A 15,425-nucleotide genomic window follows, 5' to 3' on the forward strand; every position below is an offset into this window, starting at 1 on the left:
CTTCAAAAGCTAGTATTCTACACTGGCTGTGTTGAGGTGGTTGTGATTTTTTAATATATATATTTATAGAACAAAATACGATTATTGGAGAACAATTGCTCTACAATATTGACGTGTGGCAAAGGCAAATATAATATTGCTGAGTTTCCTCTTTTTACATGGACACTGGTCAGACTGGACTAGAGACTGCCCATCAGCCTCATTTTAACCCAACTATCTCTTTAAAGACACAGTCACATTCTGAGATAGTGGTATGGGGAGGTTAGAGTTTCAACGCATGAACTTGAAGGGGACACAGTTCAGCCCACGACAATGGACCAGTCTTCCCAGAACCCAGGGAGAACAAGATCTGAGACTGGCTGCCTCCATGCTCCGAATACGTGCTCTTCACTAGCTCTTCTCCACTAATGTACAGTACCGCTGAGTCCTGCCCCAGGGCCACAGGCAGAGCCCAGAACAAAGGTCACCTCCAAGGCTGACTTAGCCTCTTTGTAACCATTGCCAGTAAGAGCCCCTGTGGTCATCACTAGCCAAGTTCTTGAGCCCAAATTAGGCAAAAATTCCCCGTCTTGGTAATCAGCCTATAGCACCCCAACCAATTACCTAATGCCAACCTTCCAGCAGGATTTTTCTTCATCTTGAGGCTACACATTTGGCTACTAACCCGTGAAAACTGTCGAATCTGCCTGGTCTGTTGGGAGGTTGGAGTGCCCACATTATCTCTGTTCTTTGTTCTTGATAAAGTCACTCCCTTCTGAAATGCTTTTTGTCTGGAAATTCTTTTCCAACACGTGCTTGGACTGCATCAACAAATACTGCCTACCTACTAAGTCTGAAGGGCTCCAGTGCCTAAGAGTCGATCCCTCCTCAAGGAAGCTTGTAATCATGTGAAGATGCGGAGGTGACCTCTATAAACCAAACCAAACCTAAAGAGAGGTCCAAAGAGTCATGGGACTTCAGTGGGGACAGAAGCTTGTGCTTGGTGTCCTCGTCCATTTGGACCGCTATAATAATGCCACAGGCTGGGTGGCTTATAAACGACAGAAATTTACTTCTCATAGCTCTGCAGAGTCCAAATCAAGGCACTGGCAGATTCAGTGTCTGGTGAGAACCCACTTCCTGGTTCACAGCCGGGGCCTTCTCCCCGTGCCCTCACATGGCAGAAGGGAAAAGGGAGCTCTCTGAGGCCTCTTTTATGAGGACACTAATCCTATTCACAAGGGCTCCACCCTCAAATGTAAATGGGTGCAGCCACTATGGAAAACAGAAATGAAGCATCCTTAAAAAAACTGAAAACAGAGTTGCCATATGATCCAGCAATCCCATTCCTGGGCATATACCTGGACAAAACTATAATTCAAAAAGATACACGCACCCCTATGTTCACGGCAGCACTATTCACGATAGCCAAGACACGGAAGCTACTGAAATGTCCATCAGAGGATGAATGGATAAATATGAGGTACATATACACCATGAGTGTATCAAGTAACGCTATTTGCGGCAACACAGATGAACGCAGAAACTATCGTACTAAGTAAAGTAAGATACTGGGAAAGAATGAGGGCAAGATGACAAGGGGGTGGCAAGGATGAGATGGCTGGATGACTAACTCAATGAATGGCTGGATCACTGACTCAATGAACATGAGTTTCAGAAAACATAGGGAGATAGTGAATAACAAGGAAGCCGGGTGTGCTGCAGTTCATGGGGTCACAAAGAGTCAGACACAACTTAGCAACTGAATAACAACAACAAAAGTCAGGAAGAGAAAGACAAATAATACCAGATGATATCACTTACATGTGGAATCTAAAATAACATACAAATGAATATCATACAAATATCTGTATCTCACAGATACAGAGAACAGACTTGTGGTTCCAATGGGGAGGGAAAGGGATGGACTGGGAGTTTGGGATTAGCAGACGCAAACTGTTATGTATAGGATGGATAAACTATGAAGTCCTATTGTATAGCGCAGGGAGTTATATTCAATATCCTGTGATAAGCCATAATGGAAAAGAATATGAAAAACAATATATATAACTGAGTCACATTGCTGTATAGCAGAAATTAGGACAAATACACGGAGAAGGCAATGCACCCCACTCCAGTACTCTTGCCTGGAAAATCCCATGGATGGAGGAGCCTGGAAGGCTGCAGTCAATGGGTTTGCTGAGGGTCGGACACGACTGAGCGACTTCACTTTCACTTTTCACTTTCAGGCATTGGAGAAGGAAATGGCAACTCACTCCAGTGTTCTTGCCTGGAGAATCCAGGGACGGGGGAGCCTGGTGGGCTGCCATCCCTGGGGTTGCACAGAGTCGGACACGACTCACGCGACTTAGCAGCAGCAGCAGCAGCAGCAGCAGCAGTATGAATACAACTGTGTAAATCAACTATACTTCAGTAATTAATAAAAAGAACATGGGCCCCACTCTTACCACCAAGTCCCCTCTCAAAGGCCCTCTTTCCTAATACCATCACATTGTGGGTCACTGGAAAAGACCCTGATGATGGGAAAGATTGAGGGCAGGAAGAGAAGGGGACAGTAGAGGATAAGATGGTTGGATGGCATCACCAACTCAACAGACATAAGTTTAAGCAAACTCTGGGAGATAGTGAAGGACAGGGAAGCCTGGCGTGCTGTAGTCTACGGGTCACAAAGAGTTGGACACGACTGAGCTACTGAACAACAACAACACACATTTCAATGCCCAGAAAGCTTCACTGACTCCACACTCTGGAGCAATTGTTTCCTCCTCTCCCCAATAGAGAACTGTAGGCTGGTCACTGGGAAGTTTCTAGACTGAGAAACATCAAGCCTGGATATATCATACTGATATCACACTGAAAACACATCAAGTGCACAGCAGGATGCTGGTGCCCGGTTGCCAGCCCTCTTTTCCCTTCAGTTCCCAGAAAATTGACTGCCAGTCTTAGACTCTCAAAGGAGAAGGCTGAAGATGATCAAACAACCTGAAAAAAAAAAAATCTTAAAGACAAATATTGGGGGTTCACTTGTAAAATAGTCCATCCAGATCACCCGACAGTGAAATCCTGAGTTGACCCATTCTTTCAAATAACTTTTTCAGTCTTCCACTCCTAAATATGAGACAATCAAGACTTTAGAGAACAGAACAATCTCTCACATAAGAGAATAAGAACAAAACAAACAGAATATAAGCAGCTCAGAGGCAATAGAGACAGTTATAAGGAGAAGAAAATATTTCTTAGAAGCCATCATTAATATCTTTAGGGAGACATGTAAAGATATTGCATAGATGAGAAAAGAAAGTTCTATGATAAATATGTATCACAGAGTAAGAAAATCTTGGAAAAATAAAAAATTTGCTAGCAGAAATTTTTTAAGTTAAAGAGGATATTTGCAAGATAAATTCAAGGAAATATCCCCAAAAGAAGGGCAAAAAAAATGAGAAGATGGAACCTGGGAATTAAAAGCTAGGAAAATTAGAGAACTTGTCCAGAAAGTGCAACAACTGAATGAGAAAAGTTTTGAAGGAGAAAGGGGTGGGGGGCGGCTGGGAGGGAAGGAAATTGTGAAGGGAATAATTCAAGAAACTTTCTGAAGAATGTAGAACCTGAGATTTCAGACTGAAAGGTCTCATTTTGTGCCTGGAACAATGAGTACAAACTGGCCCACATCAACATTCATATTTGTAAAATTTCAAAGTCCTGGGGACAGAGAAAGTTTCAAAAACTTCTAAAGAGGAAAGAAAGAAGGTCATAGGTAAGGATCAGGGATAAGAATGGCTTTGAATGTCATAATATTGGAAGCTAACGATGGTAGAATATCTTAAACATTTGGAGGAGAAAATATCTCAACTTGGATATAAAATGGGAATTTTAGGCCCAAACTATTAGTCGAGGGTGAAGGTAAAAGTAAAGATATTTTCAGCCGTGCAAAGTCTCCATAGAGGTATTCTGCCATAAATGTGTACCACTGAACAAGGAAGAGAAAGGCCGGATAGTAAGAAAGAAGAAGTTCCAACCTAAGAACGAGTCAAGGAGAAGCTCCAGGATTACAGTGAAGGAAAATCTCTGGATAATGTCCATGAACTAGGTGTAGAGATGCTTTCTGGGTGGCTCAGCAGTAGAGAATCCACCTGTCAATGCAGGAGACACAGGCTTGATCCCTGGGTCTGGAGGACCCCCTGGGGAAAGAGGTGGAAACCCACTCCAGTACTCTTCTCTGGGAAATCCAATGGACAGAGGAGCCTGGCGGGCTAGAGTCCATGGAGTCAGACATGACTTAGTGACCAAACAGCAGCAGCAAGTGTAGAGAGCAACTGGCCCACATGGAGCCAGTCGAAAAGTTTGGGGGGATATCTACAGGAATACGGATTGGTAGAATATCTTGTGTATTTGACTCTCTCTAGAAGAGATGAATGCAAATGATGTGGGGGAGGCTGGAGATTAGAGAAGAATTCATGATAGATCAATAGAAAACTACAGAATCAGAAAAATAAGATAATTATTCACTCTGGGAAAAATCAAATGATGGAGAAGAAAATTAAGAAATAATATATATTGCATGACTTGGCTGTAAACAGAACTGATGTACGTAGTCAAATTAAACTGAAAATGACATTTTAAAAAAGCATGAGATGGGTCTACTAGGAGAGCAGGGGAAGAAATATTATTTGATGTGGGAGGTAAAGAAAGCTAATTCTTCTCTCCATAGTGGGCATGGATAATGCATAAAACAAACAAAAATCAGGAAATAGCAGTATAACTGTGTTATTCAGAAAGGTGGAAAGAAGTATAACAAACAACTGTAGAAGTTGAAATGGGTGCCTGTGGGAATTAGGATTTGGGTTTGAGCATTTAGGGATCTGTTGATTTTATAATAAAGCTATAGAACTATTTGATTATTAAAAAACTATACAAAATGCTTGCATAAAAAATAAAATGCATGCATACCTTTGATAAGTGTAAAATCTAAATTAAAGAAAACCTCCATTTTGCATGAGCTATGATATATATCCAGTGCTTCAGGAAGGGGGACAAAAAAGAAATATATTCTGTCACTTGATGTTCTGATTCCTTCACTCTTTCCCTTCCTTGCCCTTTTCTCTCCCTCCCCTTCCTTTTTTCCATTTATGTGACTCATTTTCCTCTCTTTTACCCCCCTCATTCTTTCTCAATTTCTCTTCAACTTTCCCCACTTTTTTCTCCTTTTCTCTCTTTCTGGCATAATATGCAGCCAAAATATCTTTATTATTATTACTTATTATATTTATTGAAGATAATGTTTCCTGTTCTTAGTTCTTAATATGAAAAGCATGCATGGAATGTTCTTTCCTTCCCCCAGCCAAAGCAATCTAGGCAGAAAAATCAGTGTAAGTTACTTGTTAACAAGGCAGAGAAATTTTTCATGTAAAGGTGCTCATCGACTTGGGAGAGATGTCAGAGGTCACTGGCCCCAACCAGTTGCCTGGTGTAGGATACCCCCTGTGTGGTACTTCCATTAAGCACAGGTTACCCAGGCTCTGATTAAACAATGTGAAGTTTCCATCACAAGCCAGAACACCGAGATCCAAACAGCTGTTACGAATAAGAGCATCTATAAAAACCTAAACTTACGCAGCACTGTGGTGCATGTGAGTTAAGTCACTCGGTTGTATCTGACTTTTTGTGACCCTATGGACAGGCTCCTCTGTCCGTGGGATTCTTCCGGCAAGAATACTGGAATGGGCTGCCATTTCCTTCTCCAGTGGATCCTCCCGATCCAGGGACTGAATCTCTGTCTCTTTCGTCTCCTCCATTGGCAGGGGGGTTCTTTATCACTAGTGCCACCTGGGAAACCCAGCGCTTCTGTATGTTGAATAGAAATCTGCCCCCCGTCCTTGGATTATTTAAAACAAATCAAACACTGCTCCCCATGACAGCTCTTCATGTATCTGCCAGCAGAAAACACATCCCCTTGAGTGATTTCTGCTCTGGGCTTAAGACTTCTCTTTCCTGTTGGTTTCTAGACCCTCCTCCATCCTAGTCACCCCTGTGGGCACCCACTACTCTTTCAGTAAGAGGCACCTTAGAACTGAGCATGCTTCACCAGGTGGGAGCTCACTGATGTAGAATGCAGGTGCTGGCACCTCCCTTTTTCGGCTCACCAGACTTCTGTGGATGCAACCTAAGTTTTTAAATAGCTGAATATCTGTTTCTTTCAACCCCTGCTGGCTTACATCAACCTCAGTCATTTAAAAGCTTATGTTTTTTCCTTATGTGTTCCTGAGAGGCTTGCTACCCCATATCCTGTATGTAAACAGATGAGTTTCCCCAGCACTGCTATCTGTTTTACATTTATCCCACTAAGTCTCTTCTTCTGAGTTTTGGCCCCAATTTTCACCCTCTTTTGAGAATTTCCTTATGATTCACTTGAATGAACATGTTTGGCTCCCCATTACAAATTGCTCACATTAAAATTACTTCATCATTCAATTCCCAAACAAAATTTACATCATCTCAGCTCCAAGACAGTTCCTCTTCAAGTCCCTCACTTTGTGACCCATGCTGGGTCCGCCGGGCGAGTGACAAGGAGGTCCGGGCAAGCCCCACTCCTGGGTCTCTGGCCTAAGCACATGATGGGGAGAGGCACCCATGGCCTTCAGTGCCTAAAACCCTGGACCAGTGTCAGAAAACTTGAGCTGTCTCCTGTAATCCATCATCCCCACACCTTCTGGGAAATGAATGAACATGAGCCGAACACAAGGGGACGAAGCAGATGGTTGGGAGGATTCCATGCTGGATGCTGAGCAGGGAGCTCCATGAGGCGGAGGCCCTTGCTCCCACTGTCTCGGGACTCCGCGCCAGCTGTCAGCAGCTGGACACCAGAGAGAGAACCACATCATGATGGATACTCCATCTGTCAGGAGCTATCAACCCTGAAAAATGACAACAATGGCTAACACTTGCGACTGCTTTGAGTTTTCAACATTCTTCTCCCTTGTAGTAACCCTTGCAGACAGGAAGGCCAGGGAGTAATAACCCAGCCTGACAGATGAGGAAACTGTAAGATCTGCAGAGGCTGGGAGATTTGTCCACACCCACAGCACTTGGGAGTTGGAGGCAATGTCGAGTGTCCTGCCTCGGGGTCCAGTGTTTCTGGCAACTTTAAGCTGTCAGGTCATCAATTAGTAAGTGCTGACCTACCACCTGCCCTGAGGCTGATGCTGGCTTAGATGCTTGGAGGAGTGACACACAAGAGTATAACACATGAACTCTGACCTCCGTGAGCTCAAAAAACCCTACAGCACTTTGTTCAGGGACCTCAGGGGGTGGGGCAATCCCTGAGCACAAGAGCCAATGAGAGAAGAGGAAGGCGGAGGATACTTCCAGTGAGGGGCAGGGCTTGGGCTGGTCCTGCTGCGCTGGGAAGTCTGGGGCACAGGCTGAGGGAGATGGGTGTGGGTGAGGAGGGGTTAGAAGGGACTGGCCTCAGTGGGGATCAAGGTGAAGAAAACAGGATGGAGAGAGTGGCAGTCATTGGCGTTGATCAAGGAAACAGAACAGGCTCTATCTTGAAAGCAGGACTCCATCTTGGGCCGGACTGTGGAGTTTGAGGTGTGGAGTGAAACACAAGGAGATGAAACCCATGCTTTAGGCGTCCAGCTCTCAAATATTTATCGGGCTCTGCCGCAGGCTGGTGTAGCAATGGCAGGTGGAGCAGGTGGGACAGGGTCTCCCCCCACCCCAGGAAGGGGACAGACAGGACTGAACGTCTCCTCCCCACACCCCGGTAGCATGAGCCATCTTCTATTCTTTGACACTTAGAGGAATAAGCCTTACAGTTTTCTGACGTTTGTTTTTATTTAAATTGTAAACAAACTCTTTTCACTACCTTAGCTCAGAATTTCCTTCAGCGTCAGCTGTGGAGCACTAGCCCTGTTCTCTGTGTGCACTTAAAAAGGGAGAAACCTTAATACTTCACCCCCCACCCACTTGGGAAGGCACCATGCTCAATACCACCTTAAAGGCTCTGATAAGTCCTGCAATAAGAGGACACTTCTGGTTCGACCAGAGGACCCTATTTCAAGGGATTCCAAGGAAAATCTCATGAAACTAGTGGGCTCACAGCCACTGTCCCATCCCATCTGGCCCTCACAACTGCCCTGTGAAAAGGGGTTATTATCTTTATGTCAGGTGAGCATACTGGGACCAACAGCTTAGTGCTTTGCCAAAGGACACTCACATAGGAATTCTCCGATTAAGGTCTAGACTCGATAATATGAATCTACAACTTTGTCCAAGTTCAGTATTGGAATCATCTTTTAAAGATGATTATTGGATTTTTCTGATTAACAAAGTATACGTACTGTTTTTGGGGGGGTGGATACAGAAAATTGTGCAGGAAGAAATAAAAGTCACTACATGATACCAGTCTAATGGCAGAAAGTGAAGAGGAATTAAAGAGCTTCTTGATGAGAGTGAAAGAGGAGAGTGAAAAAGCTGGTTTAAAACTCAGCATTTAAAAAAGTAAGATCATGGCATCTGGTCCTATCACTGCATGGCAAATAGGGGAAAAGTGGGAACAGTGACAGATCTTATTTCCTTGAGTGCCAAAAATCCCTGTGAATGGTGACTGCCGCCATGAAATTTAAAGATGCTTGTTCCTTGGAAGGAAAGTTACATCAAACTTAGCACATTAAAAAGCAGAGAGATCCCTTTGCCGACAAAGGTCTGTCTAGTCAAAGCTATGGTTTTTCCAGTAGTCACGTACAGATGTGAGAGGTAGACCAAAAAGAAGGTTGAGCACTGAAGAACTGATGTTTCAAACTGTGGTGCTGGAGAAGCCTCTTGAGAGTCCCTTGACAGGAAGGAGATCAAACCAGTCAATCCTAAAGGAAATCAACCCTGAATATTCATTGGAAGGACTGATGCTGAAGCTCCAATACTTTGGCCTCCTCTTTGATGCAATGAGCCAACTCACTGGAAAAGACCCTGATTCTGGGAAAGATTGAAGGCAGGAGAAGGGGACAATAGAGGATAAGATGGTTGGATGGCATCACCAGCTCAACAGACATGAGTTTGAGCAAACTCTGGGAGAGAGTGAAGGACAGGGAATGCTGGCGTGCTGCAGCTCGTGGGGGTCACAAAGAGTCGGACATGACTGAGCAACTGAACAACAATAGAGGAGTGACGTGAAGCTGATCAGACACAGACTCTCCCAGAGGCCCGGGCTGATTCAGAAGCCCCCTTCCTCGGGTATATCCTTCCTTCCCCAACATTTAGCTCCTATGGGCAGGGGCAGTGAGGCCTGTGGCTGGAGGTGGTTGCTGCATTTCAGTTAAGATCAGATGGGTACTTTGAGATAAACAGTAAGATGACAAGCCAGAAAGCATTTATGCTATTGATCAAACAAACTTGTAGAAAACCACACAAGCCAAATTCCTACATCATTTCCTGTGTGTATAATAACTACTTTTTAAAAAAACTCTGCTGAACCAGACCTAAATTGATTCAATTCACTGTATAATTAAACAATGTTTTCTTTTTAAAAGGGTAAATGTAAATTCTGGGTTTTGAGAGATTATGTACTTTTTGTCAGGACATTCCTACAAAGCCTACAGTGACAGAGAAAAATAAACACTGGTTTGTGAACCATGGACAAGTTTTTTTTTTTTTTTTGTATTTATATTTCACCTGAACCCGGTTAAAAGTTTTTATATTTCACCTGAACCAGGTTAAAAAGAAATGAAGACTAAAGGTAAAAATTATAAAGCATATATTTTTTGTAGAGCAAGCCGCAAATGAAATAATAAGATATCTAGATTGTCACATTCATGGAGACAGAAAGTATAAATAGATGCTGGCTCCCAGGGACTGGGGAAGGGAGTAAAGGGTTATTTTTGATGGGAGTTTCAGTTTTGCAAAATAAAACAGTCCTGTAGATGGGTCACACAATACTGTGGATTTACCTATCATGTATACTAATAATTAAAAAGTCAAGATGGTGTATTTTATATTATGTGTGAAAGTTTTAGTCGCTCAGTCATGTCCAACTCTTTGTGACCCCATGGACTGGGGCCTGCCAGGCTTCTCTGTCCATGGGATTCTCCAGGAAAGAATACTGGAGTGGGTTGCCATTCCTTTCTCCAGGGGATCTTCCTGACCCAGTGACTGAACCCAGATCTCTAGCATTGCAGGCAAATTCTTTACCATCTGAGCCACCAGAGAAGCCCCGTGTTATGTGTGTGCTGTGCCAAGCCACTCAGTCATGTCTGACTCTTTGCGACCCATGGACTGTAGCTTGCCAGGCTCCTCTGTCCATGGGGATTCTCTAGGGAGGAATACTGGAGTGGGATGCCATGCCCTCCTCCAGGGTACTGTAGCACAATTAATTTAATCTAAAAAATAAATTAGGTGCTTGGGATTAACAGATACACACTACTATATATAAAATAGGTAACCAACAAGGACCTACTGTATAGCATAGGGAACTATATTCAATGTCTTGTAATAACCTATAATGGAAAAGAGTCTGAAAAAGAATATATGCACACACATACATATATATCGATATGTTGTAGCCACACGTTCCAGAAAACAAACTCACTCAGAAGGACAATGAAGATAGTGGAGTGCAATTTATTACTCTGGCAGGCCCAAGGCAGAGTCTCCTCTTAGGCAAGGACCCCAACCAGTTTTTGTGGAAACCTTATATACCGTTAAGTGTATGTGTACAAACCCACCTCCCCAAATTCCCTGACAATCAAAGTTAACCCGTGATTCATCTGCCTTAAGCCTAGGTAGTTAACAGTGGACAATTATCAGTAGGCCTGTGCTCATACCCCAATAAGCATAATAGAACATATGATTCTATTCAGTGACACAGATAATGAGGGTATTCTTTTAAGTGAAGGAGAGCCCTGGGGCTCTTCATTGGAGGGAGGGGGGCTGGTTTTCCAGTTGGTATGTTGTTTCCATAGTTACTGGGCACATAGCTCAAACTCCACAGTCCACCCAAGATGGAGTCCTGCTTTCAAGATAGAGCCTGTTCTGTTTCCTCCTTCAGATATGGCACGCGAGTATATGTTCCTCGGTTCTTTGTCTCGTCACAACAAAGATCTGGAGTGACGGACATTAAACCCCCTCGGCGTGTCACAGCTCTCGGGTCTTGGATAGACCGTGTTATAGCTCTCAGGTCTCAAAAGAACCATGGTATAGCTCTCAGACAAATCAGTGTTACAGCTCAGTGTTACAGCTCTATTTTATTTAGAAAATAGGAAAATCCATCTTCGAGGCGTTTTGATCCAAAGACGTGAAGAGAAGAGCGCCCCAGTGCACAGGAGAGCGAGCGAGCGAGAGCGAGCTTTGGCTCCTCTCTTTATGTTTCTCTCTCCCTGGGCCTGTCCTATGTAAATTGGGCCAGCCAGGAGTGTTGTTTTACCTGAGGTCCTCACTCTGGTCCTCGGACCTTCTTTTGTTCTATTTTCGCGGGCTTTTCTCTTCTTTGTCTTTTAGCCACCACCATTTTGGACTCCTTTTTCCTATTTTACCTCCCTAAGAGAGAGATATATATAAAACTAGATCACTGTGCTGTTCACTGAAACTAGCTCAACACTGTAAATCAACTATACATCAGTTAAAAAAAAAAGTAAATTATAGTGAAGATATATGGAAAAAAAACCCCTAAATATATGATACGGGACCTTTAAGCTCCCTGGAGAAAGAGGATGACATGAGAAGAGCAGCGGCCTGGGTTTAACTGCTGTGCTCAGACTCACCCAAGTTGTTCCTCCTGCGTGTGCAGCCACACAGGCCTCGTCTGCCCCTCCAGCGTGTCCACTTTGTCTCCATTCTGGGGTCTGTGAATCTACTGTCTCCTGTGCCTAGAACACACTTTCAACCGCAGATCTTCACACAGTTGCCAAGTCCAGGCTCACTCTGCAGCTGCAGGATAGCATCCGTGACAGAGGTAAGGCTACTGTCCGAGAAGACGGCAGGCTAATATTTCAAAACAATCTTCCTACCGGGGTTTGGATGCCAGTTTCTTTTATGGATCCGAGACCGAGGAGGCGCAGTGAGCAAACGAAGTAGAAAGGCCATCAATCTTGTCAACAAGCTCCTAGGACGGCAAGCCTAGGGCAGGAGGATGTGTTAGTTTCTTCCTTCCTGCCATCCACAGGTGGATAGGGTTCTGAACAAAGGCACTTTAACAGTCAGGCAGAGGGGCAGGATTCTCTGAGGGAGGCTATTATGTATGATTATAACAAGAAAAGCAATGGAACGCAAGTCAAACAGTTCCAGGACGGAGTCAGAACTGACTTCTCCCTGCAACAACAATGCTCGTCGATGCAGCCCTCGCTGTTTGTCAGGCACTGGTGTGGGCATTTGGTTGCGTGAGTGAGCTGCCTTCACAGAGCTGGTGTTCCACAGAACATCAACAATACAGTAATAATCATCAGCAAGCATAAATTAAGTCTATGGGGTGATGAAAAAAAAAGGCCAAGCGTATGGAGAATCTCCAGGCAGGTCCTGGAGAGTGATTTTAAAGAGGAACCTTCGGGTCAGCTCTGCTGAGAGCGTGACATTTGAGAAAAGACTGGAAGGAGGCAAGAGTTCATCATGGAAACACGTGAGTGAACCACTCCACACAGATACAACAGTCAACACAAATCCATCAAGCAGAGACCTGCTGGTGTAAATGGAGATACACAGACAGCTGGGAATTCAGGCCTAGAGTCCAGGTTAAAAAAAACAAAATTCAGACTAAGTAAGTATAGTTACAGGAGCTCAGCTTCACTGGTGATCAGGGAAATGCAAATTAAAACCACAGTTTGGGGCTTCACTGACGGTCCAGGGGCTAAGACTCCAGGCTCCCAGTGCAGGGGGCCTGGGTTCGATCCCTGGTCTTATTTTAGATCCTGCATGCAACTAAGAAGTCTGCATGCCACAGTGAAGATCCTGCAAGTTGAAACTCAGACCTAGCACAGCCTGAATAAATAATTAAAAAACAAAACACGGTATGTTTGCGTAGGTGCCTGTGCCTGCTCAGTTGTGTCCGACTCTTTGCAACCCCATAGATTATAGCCCACCAGGCTCCTCTGTCCACAGGGGTTCTCCAGGCAAGAATACCAGAGTGGGTTGCCATTTCCTTCTCCAAGGGATCTTCCCAACCCAGGGACTGAACCCACATGTCCTGCATTGGCAGGCAGATTCTTTACCAACTGAGCCACCAGAGAATCCCAAAACACAGTATGATGCCTCCACAAAAGATAGGTGTCACTAACACAGGCATGGGTGTGAACCATCTAAAACCCTCATGCTTTGCTGGAGGATGGTAAACTGGTACAACCACTTTGCAAAGTTCTTGGGCAACATCTACTGAAGCTGAACAAGGGCCACCCGATGACCCAGCAATTTCTTTCCAAGGTATATACCCAAGAGAAATGCACCCATTTGTTCACCAGGAGACATGCGTGTGAATGGTCATGGTGGCACTCTTTAGAATAGTCAAAACCTGGAACTTACGCAAATGGCCATCCCCAGTAGAAAGGATATTCACACAGTGGAGGCCCTACAGTGGTGAGAATGAATGAGCTCCCAGAAAGGGAACAATCTGAAACATACTACTGAAGCTAGACGTATGGTGAATGACTCCATGTATATGAAGTTCAAAAACCGGCAGAATCACCTATAGTGATGGAATATGGGATGGTGGTGACCAGTGTTGGGGGGATTAGGAACCAGGAGGGCCAGAGAGGAATGTCTGAGGGAGGGTCTGTTCTGCTCTTGACTCAAGTGTTGGCTCCTATTCAGTTTGTGAAGAATGTACAAACTGGATTATATTTTGTCCATTTTTCCTTAGCTATGTTAAACTTTTAAGAGGTTTATTTTATTTTTTTTTTTGGTTGGGGAAAAAAAGAATCTCTTGGGTGGAGGCGGGTTGAGGGGGAAACAAAGTCAGGCCTGAGGGTGAAGGTTTGAGATTCACCTAGCCTGAAGCCATGAGGAACCGTTTGAGGGTTGCCAGGCTGTGATTCTCGGCTCTCAGACCTTCTCTCCCCCTGGACTGAGATCCTGAAGGAAGGGGCTAGGTCTAACTCATGTTTGAAAACATTCAGGATATGTTGCAAGAAGGTTACACAACAGATGTTTGTTGAATGAATAACTGAGTGGATGGAAGGAATTTCTACAGACGAAGAGGCTCCAGAGTAGAGGACCGCTGTGGATGTTGCGTCTGAGAGCCTAGCATTGTGACCTTCAGTTTCAGCATTGCTGGGTTTCTCCATATGAAAACTGAGGATGGTAACGCTCCATCTCCACCCTAGAGAGTTGTTGGGACAATCAAATGAAATCATTCAAAGAAAGCGGGAAGCACTTGAGCACACTAATGGACCTCCCTGTCTTCCACATCCATAGATGCAGCTACTTCAGTTTATCCCACTCTCCTTCAGGGCAACCAGTTTCATAATACTGTCTGGGTGGAGAGATCCCTATTATAAATGCCTTCTATGGGGCTTCCCTTGTGGTCCAGTGGCTTGAACTATGAGCTCCCCATGCAGGGGGCCTGGGGGTTCGATCCCTGGTCAGGGAACTAGATCCCGAATGTAGCAACTAAGAGATCCCACAAGCTGAAATAAAGATGGAAGATCTTGCATGCTGCAACTAAGACTTGGTGCAGCCAAAAAAAAAAAGGAGCAACTGGAACTCTCATATTCTACTAAAAATAAATAAATAAATAAATAAATAAATAAATGCGTTCTGCGATTAAATGGAAGCAAGCCATGTTGTGGACCATGCTGATTTCAGGTGACAAGAAGTTATCATCTGAGCTAAGAGCTGCCTATGAAGGACTCTCACCCACTCGAAATCTTGCCTCACAGGTCATTCCTATACTTAAAGATCGAAAGCTCTTTGCTGTTTGGGTGGCTTTATTCATAAGAGACAAAGATTAGAAACAACCCAAAAGCCCATCAAAAGGAGAATGGATAAACAAATAATGCTCTGTGCGTAAAATGGAACGTTACTCAGCCATAAAGAAGAAACAAGAAGGAGCTACTGCTCCAGGCAACCATACAGACCACTCTTATCACTGGAAGAAGGGAAATGAATCCGAAACGAACAAGGGAAAGGCACCTCCTCTTGCCTGAAGCTGAGTGTAAAAGGTTAAGCTTCATTCTTCCTGCAATTTTATAGCTTAACGGTTCTACATCCACTCCTGGGTCTCACTTGCAGAGAACTCCATGTCTGTGTCATCAACTGCCAATGGTAAAGGAAGGCTCAGCCAAGAGCCTGGGCTGCACTGGGGTCCCCATTCTTCCCTTTCTCTATGGCCAGGGCACAGCAGTGTAGGAGTGTTAAGAAAAATGCTTTGTATCCTCGTACACTGTTGGTAGGATTGTAAATTGGTGCAACCACTATAGAGAACAGTAAGGAGATTCCTTAAAAAAACT

This window comes from Budorcas taxicolor, chromosome 8, assembly GCF_023091745.1.
Source record: "Budorcas taxicolor isolate Tak-1 chromosome 8, Takin1.1, whole genome shotgun sequence".
NCBI lineage: Eukaryota > Metazoa > Chordata > Mammalia > Artiodactyla > Bovidae > Budorcas > Budorcas taxicolor.